The sequence below is a fragment of the Amblyomma maculatum genome, chromosome 8 (genome assembly GCF_055883805.1).
Source record: "Amblyomma maculatum isolate TAMU_Amacu chromosome 8, ASM5588380v1, whole genome shotgun sequence".
Taxonomy (NCBI): domain Eukaryota; kingdom Metazoa; phylum Arthropoda; class Arachnida; order Ixodida; family Ixodidae; genus Amblyomma; species Amblyomma maculatum.
In genome coordinates, this window is record NC_139351.1 from 124618494 (window position 1) to 124634256 (window position 15763).

A 15763-nucleotide genomic window follows, 5' to 3' on the forward strand; every position below is an offset into this window, starting at 1 on the left:
GAACTTAGACAAAAAGTAAACGCAAAATTAAGCGACGATCAAATAGCGCAGATAGCAGCAGACATAGAGGAAGCAATAGAGAAAAGCCCCATGGAAGACTGGGTTTATGAACAGGTAGAAATACTCATAAGGAGGAAAATTAAGAAGGTTGAAGTAGCAAACCGCTGGAATGGAAAGAGGAAGGCACGGAGCTGGTGGAATAAGGAAGTCAGGGAAGCCATTGAACAACGGCGGGCTGCTTTAAGGAAACACCGAGAGGCAAAGAAAACAGAGGTATCTCAGGAGGAAATCGACCAAAAATGGGAATCATATCAACAAACGAAACTTGATGTACAGGCCCTCGTCCAAAGTAAAATAAAGCAGTCCGCCGATTGGTGGATGTCTGACATACACGATGCCTCTAGAGGCGAACCAAGAAAATTTTGGGACCATATAAGCTGGCTAGGTTAAACGAAGCAAAGAAAGCAGGACCGGATTCAAGATAACGAGGAAAATTGTTTAGAGGGAGACAACGCAGTGAACTACATCACATCAGTTATAGCCGAGTCATTTAAGAGCGACGATAGGGTAATTTCCGCAAATAAGGAAGCAACAGAAGATAACGGAATACAAAGCAGCTTAGAACTGACCAATCTAACCTGGAAAAAGGCAGAAAAAATATTCCTAAAAACACATCTACAGGAATAGATGGAATTCCGATCAAGCTGATTAATGAACTTGGTCCAAGAAGTAAGGAAACGTCGTTAAAAGCTTTGGAAAAAGTCATAATGAATAAGCAAATTCTGGACAGCTGGCGAAGAGTAAAATAGATTTGATTTATGAAGGGAAAGGAGAAAGAATGCACATAAAATACTACAGGCCGATTACCATAACATCTGATATGTACTGGTTGGCCATGCAGGCGGTGAAATTAAAGGTTTAAGCATGGGTAGAAAGTAACAAGATACTCGGAGAACTTCAGAACGGCTGTATAAATGGTAGGCTCTTAGATAACCGCCTGGTCTTGCTTACCCAATGCATCGAAATATCTAGAGTGGAAAATAGACCTTTGTGTTTGGCCTTCCTGGACATACACGGGCGTACGACAACGTAAACAGGCAACTCCTGTGGAACATATTAAAAGAAGAAGGTATCGGTTATGGGATAACAGAGTTCCTACAGAAAATATATCGGAATAACAAAGTAGAAATTACACGGGAAGGTATAAGAAGTACGGAAGATGTCAAAGTATGCAAAGGATTAAGACAAGGTTGTCCTCTATCACCGGTGCTGTTCATGGTTTATGATAAACCTGGAACAGAGGATACAAGAAAGTAGCCTAGGTTTTAACCGGTCATATATATTAGGTGGAAAGGCGGTAGAGCAGCGCCTCCCCGGTTTTATGTATGCAGACGATATTGTGCTGCTAGCTAAGAGTCTGGAAGAATTGCAAACTCTGGTTCAGTATTGCGGAGACGAAGGGGATGCTCTAGGCTTCAGTTTTAGCGCAGTTAAGTCGGGTCTGATGATTTTCAACGGCTCAACTGATCAGGGTCTTGAAATACAAGGCCATGAAATACCCAGAGTAGCAGAATATAAATATCTCGGGGTATGAGTAAACGAAGGATTGGCATACATTAGAAAGCATGAGCAATCACTTGAGGCCAAAGGGCGAAGAAATGCCGGGATAATGAAGAATAGGGCATAGTGGGGATACCACAAGTATGAGGTTTTAAGGGGTATTTGGAAAGGAATTATGCATGTGCCCGGGCTTACTTTCGGAAATGCGGTTTTGTGCCTAAATTAAGAGGTACTGTCTACATTAGAAATAAATCAGAGAGCTTTCGGACGATTAGCACTAGGTGCTCCCGGCAGAACCACAAATGAGGCGGTACAGGTAGATATGGGCTGGGCACCTCTCGAAGAACGGGAATCTGAGAGTAAAATATTATATGAGGAACGCCTGAGGAAATTGGACAGTAACAGATGGGCAGCTAAAGTATTTAGATATCTATGCTTAAAAAGCGTTGACTCACAATGGAGGAAAAGAACTAGGAAACTAACCAGTAAGTATGCTGGTCACAAGGACGAAAAAATAAAGAGCGGTAAGCAACAGGTGGAAAATACAGAAGGTAAAAATTGGATAAATTCAATGGAAAAGAAACAGAGTGTGGAATTATACCGAAAGTGGAAAAGGCAGATCAGGAAGGAAGATTTCTTTGATAACTCAAGAGGCAGTGCCCTACTTTTTGAAGCTAGATCAGGATGCCTTAGAACACGCAGCTAGAAAAAGAAATTTAACAATGAAGATGATGCACGTGCTATATTGGTAACTCCAGTGAAACAATTGACCATATTATACTCGATTGTAATGGTATCCATCCGGAATTCATTGCAGGCGCAGTCACTCTTCCTGAAGCTCTGGGGTTTAGAAATACCAGTGACCGGGTGAATAAACCGGCGGTGGAAGCTAGCAAAAATTGACTGGAAGATTGGTGGCTTAAAAGCAGAAAAGTGACATATAGTTAGTAATTCAGAAACAAAAATTCAAGAAATAGAATGATGGTATAGTTAAATAATCTAAACCAGTAATTAAGATATAGGAAGAAAAATGAGCATCATAGTTACTGCTACCACCCCGTTTCAAAGGGGACGCTCCTATATTCCATCCATAAGGGCAATCGAGTCCATTTATTCTATAGCACGCTTCCAAGCACTCGCAAACGTTTCATAGGTAAAGGGGTATTTATGCAAATGAATGAAACGAAAACGGCGAGGCTACTCTCGAAAGTGCGCAGCTAATGCCATAGCTTAGCGCTAAGGACAACTACGTAGGGCTAAAATCTTGACTTAATAAAAGCCGAAATGCCTTGAAATTAAGGAAAAATTATCGATACATGATAAAACGAGGTTCTGACGTTCAAACTGCAAAAATATATGATACTAGCCTGGCCGCCATCTGAAGAGTCCCCAAAACACATTCGTAGATGTTCTTAGTTTCGACTTTCCTCTTCAATTATTACTTTCTCGCGCATAATCCCTTAAAGCAAGCCATATTTTTATGCCAGATCGTTCAGCTTTCCACTTGTGTACGTGTTCATGGATGTCCCTGGTCCCGCCACACCAAAAGACGCATTGCCAATTTTCGACTTTTCCTAGCGCGAAAAAAAAAACATTTCAGGAAGCCAGCAATGCACTCACCTGTGTCGAAGTCATGGGCGATGGTGGAAACATATCCGCTGTGTCTTTCTCCTTGAGTCCAGTCTGTACTCTGACAAGGTCATGACCTGCAAAGAACGTGGACGTCACCACCCGCGTCATCAGGTTGCGGAAGGGAGCGTGACAACCAATTGTTATACAAAGCACTTTCGCTTATTTGATTCTTCCGCAACAACGTTCTTTGAAGACAGATCGAGCAATCTGCGTCTTCTGCAGAAATAAGTCTATGTTGATGTAAAAATTCAAATTTTCAAAGCAAAATATTTTTCAAGTTCTTCCTGATTGGAGAACTGCATACATGGTCATCCACGAAACTCTAGAAGAGCAAGCGCTAGCATGAATTTCTGCCGCTTTTACGCTGTGGACCAGAAATACTGCTGCATCTTTCTTGGCACTGCATAACGTCTACAGAGAGGCGCACTGAGATTCTAATGTTTGATGGCGATGTGCGACTGCGCGTCCCAACAATGAAGATTGCACTACGTCGCGACACATGATCGCCAAAGGCTTTCGGATTAGCTACAGGGGAAGTCTACAATACAACTCTTACTATAATAGACATTTACCAGGGTTTTTTGGCCTTTCTCGTTCACATCATCATATACTGATTGCATTTTCTTGATATAATGAAATATGCCTTTAAAAACACTGTATTGTGTCCCAAAAGTGTCTGTAAGAAACGCGTGGCGACGGTCACGGTCACCGCGGTCGCAGATGTATCTTTGGTGGCCCGAAATAGTTCCCAGAATGAATGCAACAGGACCCCTACTGTGGGAAATAGTTTTACCAAACCAAACCAATGCAACAATGCCACGAGTGCGATGAACTAGCTCCAAAGCGAAGTTAGGTGAGTCAGAGTGAACGCGGGGTTCTTAAACGACTGTTGTGACAGGGACCGTATCCAGACTGCTTTACAATGAGTTTTGTGAATAATTGCTGTGGGGCGAATCCATACCTGCAGCACATATTAAGGCGCCTATTATAGTGAGGCAATTTTGCTACTGCATCATTCGATCACAAATTGAAATGGCGTGAAACATTCGATCAATAAAAATTCAAACACTAACAATGTACTCGCTGAGATATTGACCTCCCGGGAGCACATTGGAGCCGCACAAATTCGTAACTATTCACACAGGCGTATCAAAATACTTTGCATTTCTGAACGTTGGCAAGCAAAGAGTACTAACATTGGAGTTCCTCAGTGTTCTATATTTAGACCGTCACTGTTTCTAATTAACATTAAGGATTTGCCATCATGTCTTACATTTGCTGGATATATATTATATGCCGATAATACCACCACATTACCGTTGTAGAAAAGTAGATTCCTTAAACAGGGTATGTTGCTGGGCAAGTTGGTTATTCATTGTCAGAGAAATAACGCTAGTCTTCGCCTGTGTTGGTTAGTTCCGCATTCGCCTGCCGTAATTGTTAATCGAGCTATTCTGTCTTTGCCCCATTGTTTATTGCCATAAGGTTTCATGCATCTGTGGTTTGTTTCTTTAGCCCGTCCTGTGTTTCAGTTTGCTAGGCGTATGACCTTTTTGTCAGTGTCCTTTTCCTTGCCTTTTTCGGTTTTGCATGACTAGATGTCAGTGTTTTCATTTAGCGTCTTTTAGTTGTTATTCATGTTTTCCATCCTTTTTCCTATTTTAGCGTCTTTACCTTCGCTGACATTCACAGCCTTAGCGTTTAGACTGAGCTTATGCCGCGCTGTTTTGTTGTTTTTGTTATTGGTCTCATGCATTCATTTTCGCTTTTAGCCATTTCATTTGTTGGTTTCCTTCATTATCATTTTATCTGGGCTTCATGTGTGCCTCGTTGTGTTCTTTTGCATTTGCCCCGCCCCACACATTCAGTGTCACGGGGTTAATTGTGTTCAATATGAGATGCCGTTCCTTGGATGCTTGAGCTCTGTTAACCGTGCTCCTGCGCACTTTTGGTCTTTGTATATAAGGCGCGGATCGGCTGTATTACAAAATAAAGTTAATGAGCGCATACATGTGTGTACTCCTCTTCCTGGTCCGTTGTCGCTAGCATTCTTTCTCTGACGATAGATTCCTTAGCTTATACTAAATCTGCTAGTAATCTGCACTAAGTCGTGCAAGACTGGTACGGCAGATTTATCAAACTCCCCGCGGCGGTGGCTCAGTGGTTAATCAATCGACTTCAGAGCCAGGGGACCTGGTAGTGAACCCGGCTGCGGCGACCGTGTTTCTGTGGAGGCGGAACACCGGTTGACGTGCACTATGCGATATCAGTGAATGTTAAAAAAAAAAAAAAAAAAAAAACATAGCTGATCGAAATTATCCGGAGCCTTCGACGGTGCCATCCTTAATTATTTGAATCGCTTTGACACGTTACACCTGATAAACCAAATCACAAGCTGAACTTTAACGCACGTGCTGAGTTCTAGTGCTATAGACTTAGTAACCTAGTGTCAAAACACATTCGTTCCACGAAGAACAAAAGACATGAAATCCTCTCCTTCCCTCTCATAGCGTATGCCTGACGCCATCGTTGGGCGCTGACAGTGAGACAGCAAAGTCATGAAATCAATTATATTGTTACGGTGAAATAAGAAAGGGGGTGTTTATTTACAGTGCTGTGGCAGCCGGACCAGGTGATGATGATGATGATTGTGATGATGATGGTGGTGGTGGCGGTGATGATGACGATGGTGGTGGTGGTGGTAGTGGTGGTGGTGGTGGTGGTGGTGGTGGTGGTGGTGGTGGTGGTGGTGGTGATGATGATGATGATGATGATGATGATGATGATGATCACCTCAGACAAAATGGCACATACCCACGGCGGGGGATTGGCCAGGGTGCATTGTAGTTTGTAAATAATTATGATCAAGAACTGGAGTATTCAGATAAATACGGATCTTTAACTAGAATTTGGAAAAACAAAAAGGAAAAGAAAAGTTGAAATCGTACCTAGCATAGGAATCTACCTGTTGAAATTATGTAATCATAAATGAAATCGTAAACTGGTTTTAAGGCATATCCCTTGACGCTTGCTCCGAAGGAAAGGAGAACTGGAATGGTTAGTGGAAGGCCTAATCTCGAAAGGGGAGTTGCTAAGTAAATTTTGCGGAGAGATGCGAACCTCCGGCAGAAGAGAAAAAAATGATCGATAGATTCAATTTCTTTGGAAGACTCACAGATGTTAGTAGCGGATAGCCCAACGACAGAAATAAAGATTTAGTTTCGGTAATCGGCAGCGCAAGAGAGTCATAGACACCTCACATATCCTTGAAACACATATGCGGCCACGCCAAGGCCATCTGAGGTGTTGGTAGTCTGATGTAGAAAGGAGAGGCTCTTTACTGAGGTGATGGAGACGTTGAAAATTTTGATATCCTGCTAAAGTTAAGTAAACGGTATTAGGTATGAATGGAACAAGAGGTCCACTAAGAGCGGATTTTGCTAAAAAAAATCTGCCCTTTCATTATATGTAATGCCACAGCGGCCTGGGACCCATTGAAAACGCAAATCTGAAATGTGAGGCGGAAGGAAAAAAATAAAGTGAACGGCAAAACAGAGTGTCCTTCGAATTTTCGAGCGATGACAGCACGGATAGCCTGTAAGAAAGAAAAATAACCTTAGAAATATTACTAGGGATTTTATTCAAGGCCAACTCAATGGCCAGAAACTGAGCAGCGAAAATTGGCGTATAGTCTGGGACCCGAAATGAATAACTCCAGTCAAGTGCCTGAGAGTATATGCCAATAGCTGCTTTTTTATCCTGCTGAGACGCATCTGTAAAAATGGCAATATGGCTCGGAAAATTGTCTAGGTAATTCTCTATAAGGGCATTTAATACATCGGCAGGCAAATGCTTAGCATTGCTTGGGAGGGTGTCATCAAATGAGATTATAATATCAGGCTGCCGGTGGTCAACTTCTACTAAAGAGGTTACTGATACTGAAAGTTTGGACAGCAGGGAATTAGTAAACACAACCTGAGGGAGCTTATACCTAGGCCAAATATTATCAAAGAAGTATGATGGGATCGAAGTAAATATGGGGTTAGCCACTCCAGGGACTGGCTCCAAAGACCTTAAATATGTTCGCAGAGTTAGAAGCTGAAACCGCGAATTTAGATTAGGTATCCGAGCTTCCAAATATAGCAGTGCATTGACCACTGATTTGGGCAGACCTAAACAAAGGCGCAGAGCTCGTCGTTCTAAAACAAACAGGGGCTCAAGCTTGTACGCGCCCAGAAAAGAGAATGGAGCCGAATTCAAGTATTGGTCGTACGTAGGTCTTATAAAGCAAGACCATAGTGTCCCGACGCATACCATATTTCTTATTGCTGATTCTTATCAAACGGCCAAGGGCACTTTCACTTTAAGCACAAGGCTTCTAATTTGAGGCCTCCAGTCTAACTGTGGGTCGTATAATACACCCAAATATTTAATAAAATCAACCTGCGGGATTAGGATAGAATGATAATACAAGGAAATGTTAACGGGGGATGTCTGTGGGAATACTAGGACGGCACATTTGTTGACACTTAAATTTAGCCTTAGGCTGTCCAGCCAGACCTCCAGGCCATTTAGATAATCTTGCAACAATTGATATAGGGTTGGAATTTTGTGGCAGAAGCAAAAAAAGCTATATCTTCTGCATACACATTAACTTTGACGGCCGGATGAATAGGAATGTCACGCATTAATATATTGAATAAAAACGGTGACAGGACTGCTCCCTGGGGCACACCTCTTGACTGGGTGTAGGTGTTGGAATTTAATGCATTCTTTATGCAGAAGAATGATCTATCCTTTAAACATTCCCTAATCCACGCAAAGATGTATAATGAAGGATGTAGATCAGCTAGCTTATGAAGCAAAATGCTGTATTCTACGCTGTCGTACGCCTTGGCAATATCTAAGGTAACTAGAGCTGACACCTCTTTTTGTCTCATGGCAACCCTAATACGACTCTCCAAGTCTACGTGTGCGTTCCAAATCGAGCATTTCTGTCGGAATCCAATCTGAGCCTCGCTAAAGCCTTGGAAGGATAGAACATGATCCGTGAGACGAGAGCAGACTATCCGTTCTATAAGCTCAACTAAATTTGAAGTGATAGCAATCGGTCGAATGTTGTCGAGATCAAACCCTTTCTCCTGGTCTTTAAGCAGTAAAATAATTTTCGATGTTTTCCAAGCTTGTGTGGAGTCCAAGCTTTTTCCAGACCAATTCACAATTTGCAATAGGTCCGAGCCAAAATCTTTGAATAGTATTTTCAGCATGGCAACAGATATTCTGTCAATTCCAGGGGCAGCCGATTGCAGGCAATTAACTACAGACATTAATTCAGATATAGTTACCTCAGTGAAGTTTATACCAAACTGCAATCGGTTTGAAGAAAAGGTAGTGCAAGCTTGAAAGCGCGCCGCAAGGCCTTGGGCAATTGATTCCAATTGATCTAATTTATCTTTTTTAGACAAAACAGTGGACTGGGTGGTATGAAAGGAGGGCAAAACTTTTGTACGTTCCATGTATCTATAGAGACATTTCCGGTTGACTGGGTTAGACAAATAGGTGTGCAGATTCGCATTATATTCCTCCTTAGCCTTGGACATTGTTCTTTTAAACGAAGCTGCAAAGAATTTGTAATTAATCCAGTTGTTTGGACACAGATTGTGGGCTAGGCGCTTCCATGCGGCTTTCCTCTGACGGTAGGCTTTTTCGCAATCTTCATTCCACCAGCTCGACAGAGTCTTATTTTTAATGGCAGATTCAGCAGTAAACTCTGATCGCCGAGTTGCGTTTAAAATTGAAGACAATACTTCGAGACCGCGATTCAATTTATTAGAAGGGGCAGATGATCTGAAGGCCTCTTCTAGGCATTTCTTGAACAGGGTAATGTTGACAAATTTACACGATGTACCAGTTGACCTAATCGGTTTACATGCAATGTTGAAAGTGATAGGGCAGTGGTCACTTGACGTACCGAAGTCTATTGCAGACCACGATGATACTCCAATACCATTTGTAGCTAACGTTAAATCAATAGCTGAATGAGAATTTGCTCTCATATAAGTATAGGCGCGACTATTATAACATTGAATATCATTTCTAGACAACCAAGACCAAAGTAACTGCCCACTATAGTCTTTTTTGAAATACCATATGACATGATGGGAATTGAAGTCCCCAGCCAAAACTACATTTGAATTAATTGTCAGCAAAGCTTCCAAACAATCTGTCCTACGGACACCTTTTGGAAAGTAGATATTTACAATTATGATCGGAACACACTGCGAGACAATTAACTCAACGGCAAGTATCTCACAATCAGGGCCAAATAATTCATGAACCATTTTAGCACGATGAACTAGATTTGTTGAAATCAATGTTAAGAAGCCTCCGCCCCTGCGGTGTGGGCGATCAGCTCTAAAAACACGGTAATTTTTAACTGTGAAAGGACGATTAGGAGAGAGCCAAGTTTCTTGCAGTAAGATAATATCAGGGGTAATTTTAAGAATAATGAGCTGCAGGTCGTCGAAAGAAGATAAGATACAGCGACAATTCCACTGGAGTAGAGAGATTCCCACCATGATTATTGCTTTAAAAATGAGGCAGCAACAGCCTCTTTCAACACATCCGTTTTCTTTGCAAATCCTTGAGTACCTTTCTTAGATTTGACATGCGGATGGTCCGATTTATTAGGAGAAGAGGAAGCACGACGCTTCTGACCTGGGCAGGTCATCTCAACATCTGACTGACATGCGGTAGAAATAGGAATTTAGTCTGTATCGTTTGCTTCCACAGGCGTGGACGCAGAAGAAGAGGCAGGTTGAATGTTACCTAATGTTTTATAGGAAATTGAGCAGAGACGGAGTTAGAGTATCTAAGGAAGACGATGCAGCCTGCGCGGAAATTACTTGCTGCAAAGCATCGCTGAATGTATTAATCAAGCGATCAATTACCCCAGCAACATCCTTCTCTACTACAGCAACAACAGACTTTGTTAAGCTTGCTTCAACATCAGGAGTTGAGGTGCGGACATTTGAGATGCACTCTGTTTTTTTGCTACTAGGGCATAAGCTTCTGCGCGCAAGCACCTGTCGCGTTGAATAATGTCTAGGACACTCTGCTCATCGGCCCTCTTTGGACAAGTAGGATCATCGGCTGTCTGACTGCATTGGCAAAGGCAGCAGTTAACAGACTCAGATGTGCATTGATCTGAAGCATAATCACCGCTGCAAACGCGGCAGCGGGTTGCCGACTTGCACGTTTTGGCACTGTGCCCAAAACGCCAGCAATATTTGCATTGCAATGGCCGAGGATACAAAGGGTCAACACGGTATATAATTGGCCAAACTTTAATTTCACTTAGGAAAGAGGACCCTGCAAATGTGGCAATTACTGACTCCGTTGGTACGCGTGAGCCTCCAGCCTGTCTGCTACAACGGTACACTGACATGATACCAACACCGGCCTCATGAAGGTCCTCAAGAATCTCTGCTGGCGTAGCGGATGAATCAACCCCGCGGATTATTCCCTTCACGCATGCAAGCTGTTCTGGAATAAATGCCTTCACCGGCAATGAGGCAAATGTAGTGCAATGCAGTAAGTCAGCAACGCAGTCCAAGTCATCAGATTTGCATAATAAACCTCTTCTACCAAACGCTCGCACTTCAGAAATCTCCAGGTATTGACTGGTTGCCGCTTTCAGTTGATCTTGGATTAAACGAGGGTATTTTATTTTAATTAATCCATCTCCAACAGGAATAAGTGCTACAGGGATATGTTTGACACGATTTGCAGAAAAGCATTTTAGAGGTAGGTTATCTGCCGGCAAACTGGCGAACCAGTTTGCAGGACCTGAGCCCGGCGAAGAAAATGTCGTGACCGTAGCCCTAGATAGGCATGGGACCTAAACCATAAAGGGGAAACCTGGCAAAATCCCCCACTCGCGGAACGGCTTCACCAGTTCACAATCAGAAGAGTCCAAGACAGGCAGAGGACCAAGCCGCAGTGGGTCAGGCAACAGGAAAACAAGCGTCAGGTATCAATGAGTCGGTCCACGTTAGTCACCGGAGAGAGTCACAGGTGAAGCCTGCTAGCCCCCAGAAACCATCGCTTCTTCCGGAAAGGTACCAGAAGGAATGTGATTTCTGCAAGACTGAGATAGCACGCTCCAACATGTCATTGGAGTATGCAACTTCATCAAGGAAATCCCCCCACCTCTTACCTGCCCCACTACCCCACCACCCCATCCCTCATCCTCCCTTACCGAGCGATGGGAGACCTTGCTAACCAGCCCCGCCGTAGAAGACCAGCTCGTCCTGATCTCCAGGGACCAGGCGGCCAGGGATGCATATGGGTCCCGTGAAGAGAGAACCACTCCCATCGACGGCGTCTAAGCAGACGTCGTATTTAGCTCGAGCAAATAAAGTTGTTTCTCTCTCTCTCTCTCTATCTCTCTCTCTCTCTCTCTCTTCCTTCTTCCCTTCTCTGTGCTCTGCTTTAGACCAAGTCCGTTACACTATGTTACCAAAAGCTTAGGAAACGAGATCCAATGTGTGGAAATCACTGACCCCCATTCCATCCTCCAGAGCGGTACCTAAATGACCCCCTTGACGCCTGCGTACGTACGTTACGGGACAGTGCACATCCATGCATCTCATTTTTTTTTTTTTTTTTTACCATCCTCTACGAGACATACTCCATGCTCGTAAGCCAGTAAACAAGATGGGTTGTCATGCCGTATTATTCAGCATTCTTATTTTGGTATTCCTGGTCACGTAATAACAGAAGCATTATTTCAATTTCAGACTCTCATAGCCCACGAAACAAAAAACAAAAAATAAAGCCTTTAAGAGAGCTAAGTTTAGTACTTCTGTGCGTTCTTTCAGGTGAGTTGTGCTCTCACCTGTGCTGAAGTGGCAGACAAAGGTTGAGACACTTGCCACGTTGTGCTTCTCCAGGAATTCAGTCCCAAGGTCGTGAGCTGAACAGGTATACTCAAGTCATCACATGCTGTATCAATGCGCTGCTGTAGGAGTGTGACTGCGTAATTTTAAATGCTGAATTTTGTCGTAGCTTTATTGCCGGTGCGACACTTCTAAAGGCGACAGGAACAGTCTGCGCCTCCCTGAAGCATTTATTTATTTTCTAAGAACAGTATGGCGTGAATTTCAGAACACCGGGAAAAGTCTTAAGAAGCGCTTCCTGGTGCGTTGCCTGCCTGCAGGCTGGCTAAGTCGCGAACCTCATGCTACATATATCGTTAACGTTTCTTTGGTGTTGATTCTTCATTTCTTCCCTGTTAATTCTACTGTCCAGGAATTCTATTGAGCCGTACCTGTATCACAATGACGTCGTTGCATACTGTGTATAATTCGCGAGTCCGTGGCTTCGTTCCCCGACGCGATGTATCAGTGGTTAGGGCGCTCGAATACTGTGCCGAGGGACCAGAGTTCGATCCTTTCCTTGTCGACTGCTTTCGGAGAGTCGAAACTCAAGCCCCCCTAGGGCGGTGCGTTGTCAGTGCACATTAAAAAAAAAAACCGGTGTAATCGAAGTTTTCCGGAGTTTTCAATTGCGTCAGTCATCATAGCCTGAGTAACATTGCGACGTTAAACGCTATATGCCGTATACCCCTTCTCAGAGCCAATTCAGCACGCCATCCTCACTTCACTCCCGCATATCGTAGTGCCCATTCAGCTGCACTGGCTCCATGTTGTTTCGGCCCCAAAAGTACGAGGACAGAGACGAAAAACGACAGAACAGGTGCTGAATATCAGCTAACCAACATTATTGAAATACGCAATACATTGAGAAAAAAAAAAGAAAAAACAAAGGCACAAAAGCACATGATATGCGCAGTCCAGTTCATGATTACAACCCTGTAGTCTAAAACGCTACAATCCTAGTTTTTGCGGTCCCGAAACAACATGGGTCCATAAGAACTCGTTCAATTTTGTGCCTTTTTGCCTTGGCTTCCATGGATGACCTATCCATTCCGTATATACAGTACCTGCTGCTCGCATTACTTGGCCTTTCTTTTTTTTTTTTTTTTTTTTGTTCTCTATAAGTACAAAATTATGTCACGAATGCGCTGGTGTCAAATTTGCGTAGCTGTGTACAAGGAATAACCTTTTTTCTGTTTGGCCAACAATAACACGCAAGCTGCGGTTTTTTTATAGCCTACGCAATGTCATTTTCACAAATTTGTTTACGCACAACGACAGCTCTCGCAGAAGTAGAGGTGAGCTGCAGATCTTCTGCCCGGGAAAAGGAAGCCCTGTAGTTGATGTTGAGTATCGTCGGCTCCCCTTCCTAATTAATCGCATGTGCACCAGGCTGTATGTCAAACACCTTGATTTCCAATCACAATGACCAGAAGTATGTTCTACGCCCACATTCATTAGCTAGATGTTAATCTATTGTCCTCAATCGACGCCAGCTACTGCTATTTGGCGCTTACCAAAGCGTTCGGACGACATGTATTCATGACGAAGGATCTGCGTTTCCCAATCATTAGCTGCGCCTGTTGAGGTGTATAACAAGTCTTTTTTTTTTTTTCTTTTTCTTTCAGCGTTTCCATAGTCACAGCAAAAGACTATTTCCTCATTGCTCATTCGACTTTTCGCCATTGCCGGAAACCCATACGTCAACTTCGCGGACTAAAATCACGGAATAGGGACGGCTTTGAATAAAATGCAGGTATCTGACAAATGTCGGCTGCAGTATTACGTTTATACAGAACGAGCTTCTCTCAAGAGCAATGGCTTTTCAAAATTTGGCAAAATTTAGTAACAAATTTAGCAATTCATACGCCCGGGAAATTTTTCCCATCACCATTAAAACGAGGCTAAGTGGGTGTGTCCTTGTCGCGCTGGAATTTAAAGTTGAAAGCCTTATTTATTCAACCATAATTTCGCAGTGACGCTATGTAGCTAGGCAGGCGCATTAAAGGTTTGAAAGCAGGCAGATTATAGAGGGTATTGTTTGCAATAAAAGATGTGTTACTTGACGGCGTGCTCCAAAGACCATTTTATGTTTTGTTCTTTTTTTTTTTCTTTTTTTTTTACGCAGCCACTCAACGCCAAATCGTTTCATGATCAGTATCCTTGATACGATAAGGGGCTTTTCACTTGACGTCACGGGCTCCACTTGGTGGCTAGCACGTATCTTCAGCAGCGCAGGCCGTAGATGGTGGTGATTATCTTTTTCGATACTCCTGCTGCATTTCCCTCTGCTCCACAGACTACGAAATAGCGATCGCGGGGCGTCTACTGAATGTTCAACCGAAGCCCTTGTCACCGCACAGCAAGCCCTTTCTTGTACCTAGCACCAACTACACAAGTTGTACTTAGCACCAATACATATGGCTATAAGTGAAAACATCCTGCGAAAGGGGAAAACATGAATGCGTGGCAGTTCTGAAATTTAGAAGTTACTCGAACGCTACGAAGTTGAACATCCTGGTCCCCATTCAAAAGCTGAATATCTTCCAATGGACTACGTTTACCAGTTATGAAAACTATCGATTTCATTGCTATGAAGAAATTAGAACTCGTGCCGAACCTCCCGTCAGCGCCTTCTGTATACCTTACTGCTGTCAGACGCTGAGCAATCGCTCTGGTCTCTGGTGATACTTTCGCTTAAAGAACACATTCACAGTTTCGAGAGTGGCTTCCACAGCTAAAACAGCGGTACTGCCTCCAGTTTGCAGATCGGCCTCTTTGGACACGATATTTCGTGTTGCTTTCGCCTGTTTCTCAGAGATTTTTTAAAGCCTCTAAGTTTAACAGACAGTCATTGTGTGTATCGATACTCTAGACCAACAAACAAAACATCAAAGTTGGGACTTTCATGAATATGAAGGGAAACGCTGGCTGATCGCCATCCCACTTACTGCATTTGCGCAGGCGGGCGAGAAGCAACAAGCTCCGAGGAATCTTCGAAGATGCACACCGATTTCACACACGCTTACGGCACCACACTTCCAAAACAGGCCGACATTGTACGCTGAGCTGAGATCTTTCGTCCGCCATGGACGAGAGAACCCGCTGTTGCTGCCGGTGGGCGGACGATCAAATGGCACGAACACAATGTTGTCAGGCTTCGGTTACAATCTGAAGGCGAGGCTTTACCTGGGCGAAAATTCCGACCTTAAGTTGGCGGTAACAATTGCACGAGTCTGTTCAGTCAATGTCGGTTTCGAAAATCATCTGTAACTAAAATCTTCCGACGGCAATTTCTGTGTAAGGCAGGGCTGCCTTCCGTCGCTTCTTTGCCACCTCTTAGGCCTAACTATTCTCGTTCAATTCCTCCCGCTGGCCCACACGGAACAGATAGCACTATCTTCCGTCTTAATCATCATATTTCTCGGTCATTCCTACACTTCCAACGTCCTATCATATCACTGGTTGGTCACCAGAAGCAGAGATAAGATCGTATATACTTTAGCCGCCTGTGGAAGTGCTCCCTCGCCTTACCGGACATTTGGAAACCTACAAAGCCTTGCCACAGCGTCCGAACAGCAGCAGCGAAAGAAAGCGCATTAAAATCTAGGGCCTGAACAGATTAGCCACTC

At 43.5% G+C, this 15763-nt stretch overlaps 1 long non-coding RNA gene across 1 annotated transcript in view; it reads right to left on the reverse strand.

Annotated features, from left to right (window-relative positions):
- LOC146182471 (uncharacterized) overlaps nucleotides 1-15424 on the reverse strand; it is a 41703-nt gene extending 26279 nt beyond the window's left edge. Inside the window, exons 1-3 of the long non-coding RNA XR_014700060.1 lie at nucleotides 15083-15424; nucleotides 12092-12169; nucleotides 3181-3266 (exon numbers count right to left, since the gene is read on the reverse strand). This is a non-coding gene — a long non-coding RNA (uncharacterized LOC146182471). The remainder of the gene's footprint in view (nucleotides 1-3180; nucleotides 3267-12091; nucleotides 12170-15082) is intronic.
- Nucleotides 15425-15763: the final 339 nt, after the last annotated feature.